The sequence below is a fragment of the Taudactylus pleione genome, unplaced genomic scaffold, assembly GCF_031769625.1.
Source record: "Taudactylus pleione unplaced genomic scaffold, aTauple2 ptg000092l, whole genome shotgun sequence".
In the NCBI taxonomy this organism is placed as follows: domain Eukaryota; kingdom Metazoa; phylum Chordata; class Amphibia; order Anura; family Myobatrachidae; genus Taudactylus; species Taudactylus pleione.
This window is the reverse complement of record NW_028284494.1, coordinates 6,839,459-6,859,431: the sequence shown is the minus strand read 5'-3', so window position 1 is coordinate 6,859,431 and position 19,973 is coordinate 6,839,459. Positions and strand designations below refer to the sequence as shown.

General features: G+C 50.5%; 1 protein-coding gene and 7 non-coding genes across 8 annotated transcripts in view; all 8 read right to left on the bottom strand.

Moving 5' to 3' along the window:
* The window catches only part of SLC38A9 (solute carrier family 38 member 9), a 270,792-nt gene that overhangs the window by 44,841 nt on the left and 205,978 nt on the right, over positions 1 to 19,973 (bottom strand). The gene's annotated exons all lie outside the window — the stretch shown is intronic.
* LOC148527147 (U1 spliceosomal RNA) lies at positions 11,185 to 11,347 on the bottom strand. Its single transcript, XR_015878164.1, has one exon. It is a non-coding gene; the product is annotated as a U1 spliceosomal RNA (small nuclear RNA).
* LOC148527146 (U1 spliceosomal RNA) lies at positions 12,620 to 12,783 on the bottom strand. The gene has a single exon (XR_015878128.1). It is a non-coding gene; the product is annotated as a U1 spliceosomal RNA (small nuclear RNA).
* On the bottom strand, positions 14,054 to 14,217 carry LOC148527145 (U1 spliceosomal RNA). Its single transcript, XR_015878127.1, has one exon. It is a non-coding gene; the product is annotated as a U1 spliceosomal RNA (small nuclear RNA).
* On the bottom strand, positions 15,490 to 15,653 carry LOC148527144 (U1 spliceosomal RNA). Its single transcript, XR_015878125.1, has one exon. It is a non-coding gene; the product is annotated as a U1 spliceosomal RNA (small nuclear RNA).
* On the bottom strand, positions 16,926 to 17,089 carry LOC148527143 (U1 spliceosomal RNA). The gene has a single exon (XR_015878124.1). It is a non-coding gene; the product is annotated as a U1 spliceosomal RNA (small nuclear RNA).
* LOC148527142 (U1 spliceosomal RNA) lies at positions 18,360 to 18,523 on the bottom strand. Its single transcript, XR_015878123.1, has one exon. It is a non-coding gene; the product is annotated as a U1 spliceosomal RNA (small nuclear RNA).
* Positions 19,796 to 19,959, bottom strand: LOC148527141 (U1 spliceosomal RNA). The gene has a single exon (XR_015878122.1). It is a non-coding gene; the product is annotated as a U1 spliceosomal RNA (small nuclear RNA).

Here is a 19,973-nt window from a genome sequence, read left to right as displayed (position 1 = left end):
TTATTTTGTCATCCACCACAGTTGTTTTACGTGGTCTTCCGGGTCTTTTGGTGTTGCTGAGCTCTCCGGTGCGTTCTTTCTTTTTAAGAATGTTCCAAACAGTTGATTTGGCCACCCCTAATGTTTTTGCTATCTCTCTGATGGGTTTGTTTTGATTTTTCGGCCTAATGATGGCTTCCTTCACTGATAGTGACAGCTCTTTGGATCTCATATTGAGAGTTGACAGCAAATGTAATGTCACACCTAGAATCAACTCCAGACCTTTTACCTGCTTAATTGATAATGACATAACGAGGGAATAGCCCACACCTGTCCATGAAATAGCTTTTGAGTTGATAGTCCCATTACTTTTGGCCCCTTAAAAAGTGGGAGGCACATATTGAAACTGCTGTAATTCCTACACCATTCACCCGATTTGGATGTAATTACCCTCAAATGAAATCTGAAAGTCTGCAGTTAAAGCACATCTTGTTTGTTTCATTTCAAAACCATTGTGGTGGTGAATAGAGGACGAAATCTGAAAATTCTGTCAATGTCCCAATATTTATGGACCTGACTGTGTGTATATATATATATATATATATATATATATATATATATATATATATATATACTGTAGCTCTTCTCTACGCCGAGGCCGGTCACTACATTGTGACGTCGGACCCCTCATGACAGTCTCAGAGGATGAGGTAAGGGGAGATGAGACGATAGGGGTGGAGAGGAGGCGGGCCGGACACCTTCTCCTTCTTTGTTGTGGCCGACGCAGTGCTGTTAGCACTGCTGTCAATGCTGCTGTGTGGGCCCCTTCCTTGCCAAGGTGGCACCACAAGGTTTCCGCAGAGCCTAACAAAGTGCATGAATTGTTTGAGGGAGGGTGGGCCCCAAACCTGTGCCTTGCCTAGGGCCCCATGATGTCTAAATCCGGTACTGATTGGAAGGGATGATAGGACAATGTGCAAATGAAAAGTATCAGATGTTTGATAAATATTAGGAGTTTCCATACAAGATAGGTGAACTAGAATTGATGTGGTAAGAGATAGCATACTCCGTGCATGAAAGGATTTGTGTACATGTGAACATGTTTTAGACCAGTTCTCATATGTAGATATACAAGGCATAAGTGTATGTACTGAAATGTTATTATTACAAACTGAAAGGACAGCAAAGTAAACTGTGGTCTTTCTCATCAATGCCGTACCAGGCACTTGGATGTCCTAGGCCGGCCTCTGCCGCCTCCACAAACCCTGCGTGTGTGACATCACAGAAGAAGAGGGAGGAAGCTGAGCAAGTTCTATGGAAGTGCCCGGTGCCTCTCAAGGCATCCCACATGCTGGAGACAGGTGCTAACAGGGAAGCTAGCATGCTGCTTTCTTGGCCTTGTGACATAGGTGGTGGCATCGGTTGCACCACCCTCGTTATAGCACCACTCTGCTTATTTTAAATATACAATGGGACAATAGTTTTGCAAATGAAGCTGATTTATAACTATTTTTTAAGATACTGGTATTATGTAAGAAGATGGCTATTAGAACTTATGGGTGAAAGAGCATTTATGGAAGATTGATCATAGCATGGTAACATAGTATACAGTTGTCTTGTCGACAAGCAGTATGCGAACCCTGGAACACAGGCACCGTTAGTTTGATAATTCTACTTAAAGCATTTAAAGCGTGTCGGCAATAGAAATGTAAACACGGTGGTTAACCATTAGGTTTAATATTATACCGCTGGTGAGATAAATGTTTTCAGTACATTTGTTGACCTAACATTGTCTGTGTTCCAGGGTCCACATAGTGGTTCTGAACTTTCTGATGATATCCCGGTTACATCATTGTGGCCGGGTACCCTAGTCACAATGATGGTCACCACTGCATAAAATTTCATGCCACAACGCCATCATGGGTAAATGTAGGCGCAGCAGCGCCATGCACCTAATATTGACTAAATGTGCAATGATGTAGTACATGCATTTTTTGCATCCAGTTGTGGCACCTTGAATCTCCATTCCAAGGCTTAGTAAATAGACCCCTTAGTCCCCTTGCTAGTCACTGGGACTAGAGAACCATGGGGGTTTATGTCTCAAACAATGAAAAGCGTGGAAAATTTGCCCATAGCAACCAATCAGCTCCTACCTATTATTTTATAGACTATAGTTGATAAATGCTACTTCAATCTGATTGGTTGCTATGGGCAACTTCTCCACTGGTCCACTTCACGCTTTTTATTGTTTGATACGTAAACCCCATAGATTTTAAAATAATTCAAATGATTGAAATAGCTCATGTCCAGCGCTGCAGAATGAAGATGATGTAGTCCGAGCGCTGTGTGCACCCTGAGGAAGGAAGGCATTCCGAAACGCATTGGTGTTATGAGGACCCCCGGGGGTTTGATCCCACAACTATTGGATATCCCTTAGGCTCCATTTTTTTACCATCTTGAGTGTCCTCTACCCAGACTGGATTCCCAGGAACAGTGTGATGAGAAGAGGGCCATCTATTTATTTTTCATCTGTTTGAGCCTTAAGGAATAGAGTGGAACAAACCATAACAGGCCTACAGGGGCTACTATTTTGTATTTTTATACATATCCTTTGTAATTTGTTCCTTCAAGTGGACCATATTCATATGTTGAACTTATTTATGTGAAAATAAATTTTTATAAACTTTTAGGAATTGTTTGGAGACTCCAGAATTCTGCCTCTAATCTTGGTTGGTTTAGACCAGGGATGGGGAACCTCAGGCCCGCGGAGTCATTTGGTCTGGCCCTCTGAGTTTTCTATGCTAGCCTCATCTGGCTAGCAGGGTGCCTAGAATGGCACCCTGCAGCCAGAATCTATGCAGCAGTGCCACCTGGAGCGTCCTTAGGGTGCCTCAGATGGTCACACCGCTGCCCTTACTTCTCCCCGGAGCATCCTCCGGACATTGCTGTAGTCACCGGCGATTGTGTCCCCGACCCGAGTGATGTCACATGGAGGGGGCGTGGCCTGCACCAGGCCCGAAGATTAATATATATAAATAAATATGGCCCTCGGCAGAAAAAAGGTTCCCCACCCTTGGTTTAAAAGAATGTAGTAGTCCAGGAGGTGTGACTGTCAGCTGGGATAAAGAAACCTTTTGATGCGTGTAGGTGCATGTACCCCAGAAGAGTGTGAAAGCTTTATTACCCAAGAAGGAAGAATAAGGGGAATTAAAGAAAACTTTTTGGGAACGTATCTCACTTTGTTGAGGTGAGTCCGGAGGTTGTGGCGTAAACTGCTGGAGAATATAATACCCTTGTTGCTCTTCAATCTTCTTTAAAATGTACAGGATGCCTTTATCAAGACATCCATATCAAACCTAGCAGTGCTTGTGGACTACTCTTGGGGGTAAATTTACTAACATTCGTTTTGGTCCCGATTTGTATTTTCGGGTGATAATATCACTTTTTTGCAAATCGGGAATTTACTACCATTAAAGTCGGGTGATTTCTTCATTTTTTTCAGGTTGAAATCGGGTGGTTTAATGCCGCAAATTTCGGCCGTTTTGAACAATAGAAATGATATCACCATCGGCTCAAATCGTAAGTACTTTTTACTTTTTTAATACAAATCAGGAATTTACCATTATTCATTTTGCTAAAGTCACCTGTTTTATACTCAAATCGGGGACTTAATAGAAGTTTTAAATGCACCACCTCCTGAGCTGCGAGTTGCCATCGAACATACACAAATCAGTGTGATCTTATGGGACACCACTCTTAAAACATACTACACTATTGGTCTACTTCCATTTCTTCTCTCCCCTTTCTGAAGAGCGAGAAACATCAGGACATCCTCTAGGAAGATTTATGGACTTGTATGAATCCCATCGATGAATTTCAGTTTCAATTTTATTGGACTAGAAGTTTAACCCTGTTCTCGAATTTGGTTTGGGTTTTAATGTTGGATTTATGTTGATAAGGGTGAGCGCAGAAAGAGGTTATCATCAATTTCTACTTCAGGGTCCATAGGGTTGACCTTGGGGTATAGGTTGGGAACCAAATCTGGGCACCATGCAGTTAAAGCTTTCAGTTGCCAGGATGCACTGGGTCCACTCTCCCTATAACCCTGCCCCCAAGCCAGAGGCACCTCAGTTTAAGTTGGTGCCTGGCTGGAGTCGGGTCACCGTTAACGCAGGGGGGGCTGATTAGTATCCCCATAGCTTTATTTTATTTTATGAGGTGAAGGTTTTTTATTTCCTTTTGTACTCTTCAGAGCGGCAGCGTCGGACTGTCCATAGGACGTCAAAGCTGCAGCTCCTCCACCCCACCGGCGTCGAGACGCCAGTACAGATCTGGGGATCTCGGCGGGACCCCAGAGTCTGTACTAGCCGGACTCTGTGGGTGCCCAGGACTACTGCCAGATCGACGGGGACATTTATGCAGTCCGATGCCTCTGGTCTCTGGGGACAGACCTGTGGCGCTGGCAGTGGCGGCGGTCCCCCCCCATACCCCGCGTGTCCACTAGACCACCAGGGACTTAATGATCGGCAGCGGGAGCCGGCGTCCCGGGGGTTAATAGCCGGCCAGGGGAGGCAGCCTTCCCTGTTCAGCGGCTCCTCCCCTTAGCTCAGCGCGCCTTTCAGTTCTATAGTCTGGCGTCCCTGAGTTGCTTCCTCCGTGGGCCACACTTCCTCTGAGGTCTCCAGGCGGCCATTTTATTTCTATGGTGCAGTACAGAACTCCTAGGACAGCAGTTGGTCCAGTCCTCCTGCGTACCTTACCATTTGGGTATGTGTACACAGCGCTATAGCCTTCCCAGACACTGAATCTGGGCAGTTGAATGTAGTGCCATTTGCAGGTATATTATATGTAATGTTTATATATATATATTTCTGCATTGTATGTGACTTAGGTGATGGCTTCTTTTTCTCTCACCTGTCAGTGTATATGACCACAAAATAGAGCACGATACTGCACCCATTTTTGCTATCCTGCAAGTCATGGACTGCAGGTATGAGTACGGAGGATTTGACTCAGATAGGGTTATGTATACGGTGCCGTCAGGTGCCGGGCCCCTTACAGGACCCCCTTGGGCGGTTTGTTTCTCAAGATCCTGGCCTCCATTGTGGATCGCCTGGCGGCCCACATTGTTGTAACTTACTTGGGGTTACTTCAACATGCTGCCCTTTCGTCTCAGGGTATCTCACGGTTTCTTGCGGTTTACTCCTGTGACACAGACTATCGCTCCCTACCGGGGTTTTTCACAGTACAGGCACTTCCCTCAGGTACCACTACAGTCTGTCATTTCCCTTGCAGGGATTATCACAACAGCCACCCTGGGTGGATGTCGTTTCTATGAAACACAAAATGGCGTAATGGCCCTGTGGTTACTTCCCAGTCTGCACTGCTATCTAACATAGATCGTCAGCCAAGGGTGAACTGGATGATGTATTGGACTCCTTCCCTCTCACACGAGTGGGAGCCTACATCAAGTATTATTATCCCTGCTTTGGTGCTGGCGGTCAAGTCCATCCTAGTTATAGAGGATGTCGAACCTGCACCTAAATCAAATCACCCTCAGTTTCAGCATTAAGTTGTCTTCCGCTGTGTTCACCTTCTCTGATCAGCAGGTGGATCACATGGCGGGAGTCTGGCTATCGCCAAAAAAGAGGCATCACAAAAGCGTTTGGCTTTATGTTTCCCATTCCCTGAGGGTCATTACAAGTAATAGGAATCACCACCTGGGGTGGATTTTCATGTTACTCGTCTGATTAAAAGCGCTACTACGCCTCCTATTCCTGCCCGGACTGATTCTGCAGATCCGTAAGTGGTAACTTTGCCTGAAATCAATATACTCGCTTTCAGGGGCTGTTGCCCGTCTAACCGTGGCTTTCACATGGTTGGCTAATGTTATTGAGTACTGATGCATTTGTAGAGCTGTTTTCCTCAGAAACTTCTGGGGGATCAGATGTCTTTTGTTGCTCACATAAAAAATGCAGTTTCATATGTTGGAGTAACTACATTGGATGCCAGTCTCCTAACCTTCAGGGTTTCAGCTGCAACTGTATCTGCCGCCATACCGTATGGCTGCGCTCTTGGAAGGCAGAGGTGGACTCCAAGATAGGCCTTAAAATGGATACCCTATATTGGTGAGATCTTGTTTGGTCCTGACCTTGACAAGATTGTAGCAACGTTGGAAGTATCACTAATGGCTAAATTTGTGCCTTCAGCTACTCCCACTACAAGGCCTCGGACTAAATCTGTTAAGTCTTTTTGTCCTCAGGGACAGCCTAAAAGCCAGTCTTTTCCTAGGCTGTTGGCCTCCACGAGGGCAGCCATACCCGGTACCGAGTAGAACTGGACATCCAGACGCCCTGCTTCTAAACCTAAGGATAAACCTTCAGCCTGACGGGAGAGGTCTTCATCTGGGGGATCCCAGAGTGAGATACCGACTTTTTCAGTTCGCCCAGTGCTGGTGTCAAGTCACCACGGATGCTTGGGTAAGAGTTGAAGTATCTCACGGGTACACCCTCTCATTGCTCAGACGGCTCCCCACATGTTTTGCTACACAGGCCCTTCTTCAGACCCGAACAAGGCCTTACAAATCCAGAAAACTATACAGTCCTTGCGGTAAGCAGGGGTAATTATGCCAGCCCTGCTATCTCAGCGAGGGACTGGTTATTCTACTTTCTTCCTGGGGCAGAGGCCGAATGGTCCTCATTGGCCTTTCCTCTATCTCAGATCCCTGAACCAATTCCTAAAGGTGCCTAGGTTCAGGAGGGAACCCCTCCGCTCCATCATCCAAGCTATGGAACCAGGGGACCTTATGGAATCACTGGATATTCAGGACACGTACCTACATATGTACCTATATAGAACAAAAGAAAATACAAAGGGACTGCGCTATATCAATCACAGCAATACAATTTTACTGTATATAGTTTATTGTAAATTGTAAACAAATTTAATTAATAACATAAGTAGACATAATAAAAAGCATTAATGAAACAGAATGATTGCAATACAATGTGTGAGCAAATTCTTCCTAATAGGAAAGATATTAATGCTAATAAATATAAAAAAGAATCAATCCTCCAAGAAAAAATATTCAATACGTATTGCAGGGAGTAAAAAATATATATATATAAATATTCAATTGATACAATTATATCTGCTCCGGAGTGTGGGTTTAAACAAGTGAAACAATGTCTCCATCAAAATGTAGTTTTGTGATCACAAATGTTCCATAAAGGGGAGCCACTTTTATTCACAGAATAAATAAGTTGTTGACACTGCAGTGTATAGATCGTATAAATTGGCTAAAAGAAGAGAAACAACCGGCAACTTCTTTTATCCGTGCTAAATACTAATAAATGTCACAAATGGTGATATCAGTGGATTGCTTACCACTTGAAATAGATGTAATGATAGCACTGAAGTTATCCAGGGGTACTCAGCGTAGAAATCACTGGTCTGTGCTGCGTGCTGGAAGCTCCTCTCAAAAGCTCAATGAGACCGGCGTCTCTAGCTAGCCTAGAGCGGTGCACATCAGCCGCACAGAGCCGTCAGGATAGCCGTTGCTTCTCCAATAGTCCTGAGAAAAAAACTGCATGTGAGTGGCTCCAACGCAGGTTCTTGGAGGATTGATTTTTTTTTATATTTATTAGCATTAATATCTTTCCTATTAGGAAGAATTTGCTCACACATTGTATTGCAATCATTCTGTTTCATTAATGCTTTTTATTATTATGTGTACTTATGTTATAAAATTTGTTTACAATTTACAATAAACTATATACAGTAAAATTTTATTGCTGTGATTGATATAACGCAGTCCCTTTGTATTTTCTTTTGTTGTCTATGGTCAAGGAACTACAGAGCTCCTTTGGGACAGCTGCTTAATCAGTCATAGCACCTCGCTCTGCAATTCATCTCTGGGCAAACTAGCGCCGACTGGTTTTTCTTGTTTTGTGTGGATTGTATGTACCTATAGAGCCCTCTCATCAGCGTTAGCTCAGGTTTGCTGTGCCACAGCAACACTTCCAATTTTCGGGCTCTGCCCATTGGACTGTCCACAGCCCCACCGGGGTTTAACAGATTTATGGTGCTCCTGTATCCCGACGACCTCCTGCTCTTGGCAGGATCACAAAGGTACTTTAAGGCCATTTCCAGTTAACCATTGCTTTCCTTCACAAGCACGAATGGTTAATCAACTGGGAAAAAGTCCTCCCTGAATCCCTCACAGGGTATGATTCATCTGGGAGCCCTGCTGGATTCTCAGAATCGGAGAATCCTTCAGACGTCATACAAGATCTCCACTCTTCAACTATGAGTGCGCGGATGTCTCCACAGTCGACAAGTGTCATTACACTCTGTAATGCGGGTTCTGGAATCCAGGATGTCTACCTTCGGAAGGGTGGAATATGCTCAGTTCCATTCCAGGCCTTTGCAAAAACTGATCCTCTCCAGATGGAACGGGATTCTCCATCGTATCACTGTTCAGACGATGATGCTCTCTCCGGAGGTGTGTCTGTCTCTATCTGGGTGGCTATGGCCATCTCGTCTAGGGTAATCCTTACTACGGACGCCAGTCTCTGGGGCGCAGTGATCGGTCCGCACTCCTTTCAAGGCAGTTGGTCGTCTGTCATTCCGCCCTGCCAATCAACTTATTGGAACTTCAAGCTGTCTTGGGCCCTCGCTCTGACCTAACTGCTTCACACTAAACCTGTAAAGGTTCAGTCCGACAATGTCACAACAGTGGCTTACATCTAGGAGACACTCGTAGTTGGGCAGCAATGACGGAAGTGTCACACATTCTGACACAGACAAACGGTCTCCTCCCGCTATCTCTGCAGTGTTCAAGCAGACCTCCTCAGCAGTCACGACGTGCATCCAGGGGACTGGTCTTTTCTCCAAAAGCGGTTTCAACTCCTAGTGAGCAGAGAGGGCTTCCCAGAGGTGGTCCTCATGGCCTCCTGACTCTCACACACTGCTGGTGTTAGAGTTCAGAACTAAAGATACTGAAGCAACCTTCGTTGACGCGTTGTCAGTGAAGTGGTCATTCAAATTTGTGTACCTGTTTCCTCCAGTCTACCTTCTTCCTCGAGTTCTTCGGAAGTTCAATCAAGACAGAGGTACTGTCCTGCTGGTGGCTCCAGATTGACCCAGACGTCACTGGTACTTAGATCTTCGGAGTCTCTCCATCGACACTCCGTTCCTGCTGCTTCAATATCCGGACCTGTTGTCTCAGGGTCCTTGCCTTTCCCTGGACCTGGATCGTTTGTCTTTGACTGCGTCCCTACTGTGGTCCTAAGGCTTCTCTGGCTCTGTCATCATCGGGATGTTTAGAGCGTGTAGGCCAGCTTTTGCTGGGATCTACCTCAGAATGTGGCATACATAATTCTTATGGTATCGTACCTGTAGCTACGATCCTCAGGTGTGTAGGATTTCCAGAAGTTCTGGCATTCCTTCTAGCTGGCTTTGGTCTAGCCCTCCGACTGGCCTCCATGAAAGTGCAGGTCTCTGCACTGTCAGGATGGCTCAGATGTGGAATTGCTCCACTCTCGGGTATCCAGATCATCCTTTAAGGGTGTTTTCTGGATTCTACCTCCCTTTATCCCCCCCAGGGGCTCCTTGGGATTTGGCAGTAGTTCTTCGTGCCCTCCTGGGGCCTTCATGTGAACCACTAGTTTTGATAGCCCTTACATGGTTTATGGCTTAGACTCTTTCTTATGGCGTTTGCATCTGCCGGGAGAGTGTCGGAATTGGGAGCGTTCTCATGGGGCTCCCTCTTCTGGATATTTCACCAAGACAGGGTTGTGAGTCGAACTTGCCCTGTGTTTCTTCCTAAAGGGGTTTTTGAGTTCCATATTATTCAGGAACTTAATTTACCGACATTTCAGTATCCAGTCCTATTGGCTGGGGTGGCCTCATTGACTGTGGTCCGGTCTCTCAGGATTTACGTGGTCCGTTCAAGTTCCTTCAGGAAAGCAGACTCCTTATTTGTGGACTATGGATTTCTGAGGAAAGGATGGCCAGCCATTAAACAGATATTGGCTGGATGGCTTTGTATGCCTATCTCAGGGGCCTACACATAGAAAGGCCTTTCTGTTTCTGTTGATGCTTATTCTGCTCGGGCTGTGGACCCCTCATGGGCGGCATGCTGTGGCGCCTTGGCTGTTCTGCCTTGCAAGGTGGCCACGTGGTCTTCTGTCCAGACCTTTCTAAGGTTCTATGCATTGGTTTCCTTTGCCTCTCGGGATGCTTCCTTTGGGCGACGGATTCTCCTCTCAGCACAGGAGTGTCCCCACCCTTATAAGGACTGCTTTGGGACATCCCCAAGGTCAACCCTGTGGACCCCCTATGGACCCTGAAGTAGAAAACAAGATATATGGTTAGAACTTACCTTTGTTATCTGTGTCTACGATATCCATAGGGTCCACAGGGCGCCCACCCTGACGCACCTGGCTTCATATAGGCTGTGTTACTGGTCAACGGTTTCCCGTTTCCTTCTCTGCGAGTATGGTTCTTGAGTGTTCCAGTCTTCTCTCTCTTTCTTTCCTCCTCCGGCCTTTGGCTGCTTACAAACTGAGGTGCCTCTGGCTTGGGGGCGGGGTTATAGGGAGAGTGGACCCAGTGCATCCTGGGAGCTGAAAGATTTAACTGTGTCGTGCCTGGATTTGTCTCCCAACCTATACCCCAAGGTCAACCCTGTGGACCCTATGGACTTCATAGAAACAGATATAACAAATGTAAGTTCTTACCATATCTCTTGTTTTTGTGGTTTTCGCACGGCATATTGTTCAGTGTTTATGCCCGAACGATATGTCGTTCGGACCTGCGTATGGTGCCGCCGGCACTTGATGCTTGCATCATGGATATCCTTGATCCATGCATGCAAGACACTGATGCATGGACGGATCAGTGAGATCCGTCCATGCATCTGTGTTAAAAAAAAAAATAAAAAATGTGAACAAGTTTAAAAAAAATAAAACCGGCGTACCCCCCTCCATAAAGCACAACCTGTTCCGGGCTTTTCACAGCCGGCCCTTGTGAAAATACAGGGAACAAACGACGTAGGGTTCCCCGTATTTAGCAAAACCAGCATCGGGCTTTTCAGAGGAAGTCATGGTTTCAAACGACATAGGTGTCCCCTGTATTCAGCACAAATAGCTGCAGGCTTTTCAGAGACAGTCCATGCTTTCAAACAAACAATGCTGATTTTTACAAGAGATGATCAGGCGAAAGTGCCCCACTACCAGAAATTATGCAGTTGCTTTCTCACATTTGGGCAAATTGCAGGGGTCAGCACACCCCAAAGGCAATAGATAAGCCTTACCCAGCAATAACCACCTTCGTGACCATGGTATCTCCCCTGCCAGGTAAGTATGAGTTGGACTAGGGCTGGGGAGGCCCGCTGCTCGGGCACACCCCCGTCAACTGAAGGAGGTTTACCTGGGGAGCATGCGCGAAGCGAACTCTCAGCTGAGGTCAACAACTGCAGGGAGGCCACATCTCTTCACCTGGAAGGGTGCCTTGTTGCTGAAGCACCCCCAAACTACATACGCACAAACTAGTGCAAGCATTCCCAGGGCACACTGCAGCAGACGGATTTGCATACGGTGATGTCATCCAAGCAGTCGGCCAAAGCTGGCTGCGAGCCTCGTCGGCGTATGAAAGGAAAAGGACAGGAAACAGGAAAAGTGCCGGGGGCGCGGGGCACGGCGGGCTTTCACGGGTGCCGTCTGGATGACTCCCAAGTCCGCCCTGCGTGGGGATCAAGGTGGGCAGCCACAGCACTTGAAGCACTCAGGCTGATTTCTTGCAGCAGCTGGACCGTGCAACAGCTCCAGGCCTGCTTTGCAAAGCAAGTGAAACAAGTGTGGGTCCTGCACCGCCCTCTATTGGTGGGATTACGCAAAGAACGCTGGAATGGCACAACAGCAAGGAAGCATGCAGCAAGCACACACAGGAGGAGAGGTCAGGACAGAGCGCGGCGCTGAGGGAAAGGTGGAAGCGCAGTTTACAGGGCGCAGGGGCCAAGTAGGGAGGGGAATCATTTGATGTTTCACCGGAACCATCGGTCAGGTGGTTCCGATGTTTGACGCTTAACCCCGCGATGGTGAGGGAGCATCCGATGCTCCCTCCCCATTGCTAGGCTTCCCCCTCAACGTTGTCTTTGTGTGGGGCGCCGTGCGGCTGCGCAGGCTTGCTGGCAGCTGCACTCACCGTGCGGTACTTTGGGCTGCCGGCTGGCTCTCTTCGTGTCTGGTGCTCACAACCTAAGAGACCGAGGGCCTGATTGAGAGACGGACGCAACGCAGAGGTTACGCAGTGGAGAGCGGTTATTGGTGGTCTGCGCAAGCGTCTTGAGTCCCGCTGCGCACGGGTGAAATGTACTAGTTAGTGTGTTACATGCTTAAGTAGAAAAGGCCAGAGAAACATCGGTCCCGGAACCGATGCTTAGGCCCAAACAATGTTTTGTGAGCAATGCTAAAACCATGGGGCTAGTAGTACTAGCAACGTTCCCTTTCAATGTCCAATCCCCGGGGCAAAGAAGGGAGGGGGTGGACACATCCAGCAAAGCTTCAGAGTTGACACCAGCACAGCAGACACACAGACGCTTTCAAACAAAACCAAGCTGATTTTTACCAGAGATGATCAGGGGAAAGCGCGAACGCAGTCCCCCACTACCACAAATTATGCAGTCGAGTTTCCCGCATTTGGGGAAATCGCAGGGGTCAGCACACCCGGAGTGCAATGGATGAGCCTCGCCCTGGGAGAACCACCTTCGTGATCATGGTATCTCCCCTGCCAGGTAAGTATGAGTTGGACTAGGGCTGGGGAGGCCCGCTGCTCGGGCACACCCCCGTCAACTGAAGGAGGTTTACCTGGGGAGCATGCGCGAAGCGAACTCTCAGCTGAGGTCAACAACTGCAGGGAGGCCACATCTCTTCACCTGGAAGGGTGCCTTGTTGCTGAAGCACCCCCAAACTACATACGCACAAACTAGTGCAAGCATTCCCAGGGCACACTGCAGCAGACGGATTTGCATACGGTGATGTCATCCAAGCAGTCGGCCAAAGCTGGCTGCGAGCCTCGTCGGCGTATGAAAGGAAAAGGACAGGAAACAGGAAAAGTGCCGGGCGCGGGGCACGGCGGGCTTTCACGGGTGCCGTCTGGATGACTCCCAAGTCCGCCCTGCGTGGGGATCAAGGTGGGCAGCCACAGCACTTGAAGCACTCAGGCTGATTTCTTGCAGCAGCTGGACCGTGCAACAGCTCCAGGCCTGCTTTGCAAAGCAAGTGAAACAAGTGTGGGTCCTGCACCGCCCTCTATTGGTGGGATTACGCAAAGAACGCTGGAATGGCACAACAGCAAGGAAGCATGCAGCAAGCACACACAGGAGGAGAGGTCAGGACAGAGCGCGGCGCTGAGGGAAAGGTGGAAGCGCAGTTTACAGGGCGCAGGGGCCAAGTAGGGAGGGGAATCATTTGATGTTTCACCGGAACCATCGGTCAGGTGGTTCCGATGTTTGACGCTTAACCCCGCGATGGTGAGGGAGCATCCGATGCTCCCTCCCCATTGCTAGGCTTCCCCCTCAACGTTGTCTTTGTGTGGGGCGCCGTGCGGCTGCGCAGGCTTGCTGGCAGCTGCACTCACCGTGCGGTACTTTGGGCTGCCGGCTGGCTCTCTTCGTGTCTGGTGCTCACAACCTAAGAGACCGAGGGCCTGATTGAGAGACGGACGCAACGCAGAGGTTACGCAGTGGAGAGCGGTTATTGGTGGTCTGCGCAAGCGTCTTGAGTCCCGCTGCGCACGGGTGAAATGTACTAGTTAGTGTGTTACATGCTTAAGTAGAAAAGGCCAGAGAAACATCGGTCCCGGAACCGATGCTTAGGCCCAAACAATGTTTTGTGAGCAATGCTAAAACCATGGGGCTAGTAGTACTAGCAACGTTCCCTTTCAATGTCCAATCCCCGGGGCAAAGAAGGGAGGGGGTGGACACATCCAGCAAAGCTTCAGAGTTGACACCAGCACAGCAGACACACAGACGCTTTCAAACAAAACCAAGCTGATTTTTACCAGAGATGATCAGGGGAAAGCGCGAACGCAGTCCCCCACTACCACAAATTATGCAGTCGAGTTTCCCGCATTTGGGGAAATCGCAGGGGTCAGCACACCCGGAGTGCAATGGATGAGCCTCGCCCTGGGAGAACCACCTTCGTGATCATGGTATCTCCCCTGCCAGGTAAGTATGAGTTGGACTAGGGCTGGGGAGGCCCGCTGCTCGGGCACACCCCCGTCAACTGAAGGAGGTTTACCTGGGGAGCATGCGCGAAGCGAACTCTCAGCTGAGGTCAACAACTGCAGGGAGGCCACATCTCTTCACCTGGAAGGGTGCCTTGTTGCTGAAGCACCCCCAAACTACATACGCACAAACTAGTGCAAGCATTCCCAGGGCACACTGCAGCAGACGGATTTGCATACGGTGATGTCATCCAAGCAGTCGGCCAAAGCTGGCTGCGAGCCTCGTCGGCGTATGAAAGGAAAAGGACAGGAAACAGGAAAAGTGCCGGGGGCGCGGGGCACGGCGAGCTTTCACGGGTGCCGTCTGGATGACTCCCAAGTCCGCCCTGCGTGGGGATCAAGGTGGGCAGCCACAGCACTTGAAGCACTCAGGCTGATTTCTTGCAGCAGCTGGACCGTGCAACAGCTCCAGGCCTGCTTTGCAAAGCAAGTGAAACAAGTGTGGGTCCTGCACCGCCCTCTATTGGTGGGATTACGCAAAGAATGCTGGAATGGCACAACAGCAAGGAAGCATGCAGCAAGCACACACAGGAGGAGAGGTCAGGACAGAGCGCGGCGCTGAGGGAAAGGTGGAAGCGCAGTTTACAGGGCGCAGGGGCCAAGTAGGGAGGGGAATCATTTGATGTTTCACCGGAACCATCGGTCAGGTGGTTCCGATGTTTGACGCTTAACCCCGCGATGGTGAGGGAGCATCCGATGCTCCCTCCCCATTGCTAGGCTTCCCCCTCAACGTTGTCTTTGTGTGGGGCGCCGTGCGGCTGCGCAGGCTTGCTGGCAGCTGCACTCACCGTGCGGTACTTTGGGCTGCCGGCTGGCTCTCTTCGTGTCTGGTGCTCACAACCTAAGAGACCGAGGGCCTGATTGAGAGACGGACGCAACGCAGAGGTTACGCAGTGGAGAGCGGTTATTGGTGGTCTGCGCAAGCGTCTTGAGTCCCGCTGCGCACGGGTGAAATGTACTAGTTAGTGTGTTACATGCTTAAGTAGAAAAGGCCAGAGAAACATCGGTCCCGGAACCGATGCTTAGGCCCAAACAATGTTTTGTGAGCAATGCTAAAACCATGGGGCTAGTAGTACTAGCAACGTTCCCTTTCAATGTCCAATCCCCGGGGCAAAGAAGGGAGGGGGTGGACACATCCAGCAAAGCTTCAGAGTTGACACCAGCACAGCAGACACACAGACGCTTTCAAACAAAACCAAGCTGATTTTTACCAGAGATGATCAGGGGAAAGCGCGAACGCAGTCCCCCACTACCACAAATTATGCAGTCGAGTTTCCCGCATTTGGGGAAATCGCAGGGGTCAGCACACCCGGAGTGCAATGGATGAGCCTCGCCCTGGGAGAACCACCTTCGTGATCATGGTATCTCCCCTGCCAGGTAAGTATGAGTTGGACTAGGGCTGGGGAGGCCCGCTGCTCGGGCACACCCCCGTCAACTGAAGGAGGTTTACCTGGGGAGCATGCGCGAAGCGAACTCTCAGCTGAGGTCAACAACTGCAGGGAGGCCACATCTCTTCACCTGGAAGGGTGCCTTGTTGCTGAAGCACCCCCAAACTACATACGCACAAACTAGTGCAAGCATTCCCAGGGCACACTGCAGCAGACGGATTTGCATACGGTGATGTCATCCAAGCAGTCGGCCAAAGCTGGCTGCGAGCCTCGTCGGCGTATGAAAGGAAAAGGACAGGAAACAGGAAAAGTGCCGGGGGCGCGGGGCACGGCGAGCTTTCACGGGTGCCGTCTGGATGACTCCCAAGTCCGCCCTGCGTGGGGATCAAGGTGGGCAGCCACAGCACTTGAAGCACTCAGGCTGATTTCTTGCAGCAGCTGGACCGTGCAACAGCTCCAGGCCTGCTTTGCAAAGCAAGTGAAACAAGTGTGGGTCCTGCACCGCCCTCTATTGGTGGGATTACGCAAAGAACGCTGGAATGGCACAACAGCAAGGAAGCATGCAGCAAGCACACACAGGAGGAGAGGTCAGGACAGAGCGCGGCGCTGAGGGAAAGGTGGAAGCGCAGTTTACAGGGCGCAGGGGCCAAGTAGGGAGGGGAATCATTTGATGTTTCACCGGAACCATCGGTCAGGTGGTTCCGATGTTTGACGCTTAACCCCGCGATGGTGAGGGAGCATCCGATGCTCCCCCCCCATTGCTAGGCTTCCCCCTCAACGTTGTCTTTGTGTGGGGCGCCGTGCGGCTGCGCAGGCTTGCTGGCAGCTGCACTCACCGTGCGGTACTTTGGGCTGCCGGCTGGCTCTCTTCGTGTCTGGTGCTCACAACCTAAGAGACCGAGGGCCTGATTGAGAGACGGACGCAACGCAGAGGTTACGCAGTGGAGAGCGGTTATTGGTGGTCTGCGCAAGCGTCTTGAGTCCCGCTGCGCACGGGTGAAATGTACTAGTTAGTGTGTTACATGCTTAAGTAGAAAAGGCCAGAGAAACATCGGTCCCGGAACCGATGCTTAGGCCCAAACAATGTTTTGTGAGCAATGCTAAAACCATGGGGCTAGTAGTACTAGCAACGTTCCCTTTCAATGTCCAATCCCCGGGGCAAAGAAGGGAGGGGGTGGACACATCCAGCAAAGCTTCAGAGTTGACACCAGCACAGCAGACACACAGACGCTTTCAAACAAAACCAAGCTGATTTTTACCAGAGATGATCAGGGGAAAGCGCGAACGCAGTCCCCCACTACCACAAATTATGCAGTCGAGTTTCCCGCATTTGGGGAAATCGCAGGGGTCAGCACACCCGGAGTGCAATGGATGAGCCTCGCCCTGGGAGAACCACCTTCGTGATCATGGTATCTCCCCTGCCAGGTAAGTATGAGTTGGACTAGGGCTGGGGAGGCCCGCTGCTCGGGCACACCCCCGTCAACTGAAGGAGGTTTACCTGGGGAGCATGCGCGAAGCGAACTCTCAGCTGAGGTCAACAACTGCAGGGAGGCCACATCTCTTCACCTGGAAGGGTGCCTTGTTGCTGAAGCACCCCCAAACTACATACGCACAAACTAGTGCAAGCATTCCCAGGGCACACTGCAGCAGACGGATTTGCATACGGTGATGTCATCCAAGCAGTCGGCCAAAGCTGGCTGCGAGCCTCGTCGGCGTATGAAAGGAAAAGGACAGGAAACAGGAAAAGTGCCGGGGGCGCGGGGCACGGCGAGCTTTCACGGGTGCCGTCTGGATGACTCCCAAGTCCGCCCTGCGTGGGGATCAAGGTGGGCAGCCACAGCACTTGAAGCACTCAGGCTGATTTCTTGCAGCAGCTGGACCGTGCAACAGCTCCAGGCCTGCTTTGCAAAGCAAGTGAAACAAGTGTGGGTCCTGCACCGCCCTCTATTGGTGGGATTACGCAAAGAACGCTGGAATGGCACAACAGCAAGGAAGCATGCAGCAAGCACACACAGGAGGAGAGGTCAGGACAGAGCGCGGCGCTGAGGGAAAGGTGGAAGCGCAGTTTACAGGGCGCAGGGGCCAAGTAGGGAGGGGAATCATTTGATGTTTCACCGGAACCATCGGTCAGGTGGTTCCGATGTTTGACGCTTAACCCCGCGATGGTGAGGGAGCATCCGATGCTCCCTCCCCATTGCTAGGCTTCCCCCTCAACGTTGTCTTTGTGTGGGGCGCCGTGCGGCTGCGCAGGCTTGCTGGCAGCTGCACTCACCGTGCGGTACTTTGGGCTGCCGGCTGGCTCTCTTCGTGTCTGGTGCTCACAACCTAAGAGACCGAGGGCCTGATTGAGACGGACGCAACGCAGAGGTTACGCAGTGGAGAGCGGTTATTGGTGGTCTGCGCAAGCGTCTTGAGTCCCGCTGCGCACGGGTGAAATGTACTAGTTAGTGTGTTACATGCTTAAGTAGAAAAGGCCAGAGAAACATCGGTCCCGGAACCGATGCTTAGGCCCAAACAATGTTTTGTGAGCAATGCTAAAACCATGGGGCTAGTAGTACTAGCAACGTTCCCTTTCAATGTCCAATCCCCGGGGCAAAGAAGGGAGGGGGTGGACACATCCAGCAAAGCTTCAGAGTTGACACCAGCACAGCAGACACACAGACGCTTTCAAACAAAACCAAGCTGATTTTTACCAGAGATGATCAGGGGAAAGCGCGAACGCAGTCCCCCACTACCACAAATTATGCAGTCGAGTTTCCCGCATTTGGGGAAATCGCAGGGGTCAGCACACCCGGAGTGCAATGGATGAGCCTCGCCCTGGGAGAACCACCTTCGTGATCATGGTATCTCCCCTGCCAGGTAAGTATGAGTTGGACTAGGGCTGGGGAGGCCCGCTGCTCGGGCACACCCCCGTCAACTGAAGGAGGTTTACCTGGGGAGCATGCGCGAAGCGAACTCTCAGCTGAGGTCAACAACTGCAGGGAGGCCACATCTCTTCACCTGGAAGGGTGCCTTGTTGCTGAAGCACCCCCAAACTACATACGCACAAACTAGTGCAAGCATTCCCAGGGCACACTGCAGCAGACGGATTTGCATACGGTGATGTCATCCAAGCAGTCGGCCAAAGCTGGCTGCGAGCCTCGTCGGCGTATGAAAGGAAAAGGACAGGAAACAGGAAAAGTGCCGGGGGCGCGGGGCACGGCGGGCTTTCACGGGTGCCGTCTGGATGACTCCCAAGTCCGCCCTGCGTGGGGATCAAGGTGGGCAGCCACAGCACTTGAAGCACTCAGGCTGATTTCTTGCAGCAGCTGGACCGTGCAACAGCTCCAGGCCTGCTTTGCAAAGCAAGTGAAACAAGTGTGGGTCCTGCACCGCCCTCTATTGGTGGGATTACGCAAAGAACGCTGGAATGGCACAACAGCAAGGAAGCATGCAGCAAGCACACACAGGAGGAGAGGTCAGGACAGAGCGCGGCGCTGAGGGAAAGGTGGAAGCGCAGTTTACAGGGTGCAGGGGCCAAGTAGGGAGGGGAATCATTTGATGTTTCACCGGAACCATCGGTCAGGTGGTTCCGATGTTTGACGCTTAACCCCGCGATGGTGAGGGAGCATCCGATGCTCCCTCCCCATTGCTAGGCTTCCCCCTCAACGTTGTCTTTGTGTGGGGCGCCGTGCGGCTGCGCAGGCTTGCTGGCAGCTGCACTCACCGTGCGGTACTTTGGGCTGCCGGCTGGCTCTCTTCGTGTCTGGTGCTCACAACCTAAGAGACCGAGGGCCTGATTGAGAGACGGACGCAACGCAGAGGTTACGCAGTGGAGAGCGGTTATTGGTGGTCTGCGCAAGCGTCTTGAGTCCCGCTGCGCACGGGTGAAATGTACTAGTTAGTGTGTTACATGCTTAAGTAGAAAAGGCCAGAGAAACATCGGTCCCGGAACCGATGCTTAGGCCCAAACAATGTTTTGTGAGCAATGCTAAAACCATGGGGCTAGTAGTACTAGCAACGTTCCCTTTCAATGTCCAATCCCCGGGGCAAAGAAGGGAGGGGGTGGACACATCCAGCAAAGCTTCAGAGTTGACACCAGCACAGCAGACACACAGATGCTTTCAAACAAAACCAAGCTGATTTTTACCAGAGATGATCAGGGGAAAGCGCGAACGCAGTCCCCCACTACCACAAATTATGCAGTCGAGTTTCCCGCATTTGGGGAAATCGCAGGGGTCAGCACACCCGGAGTGCAATGGATGAGCCTCGCCCTGGGAGAACCACCTTCGTGATCATGGTATCTCCCCTGCCAGGTAAGTATGAGTTGGACTAGGG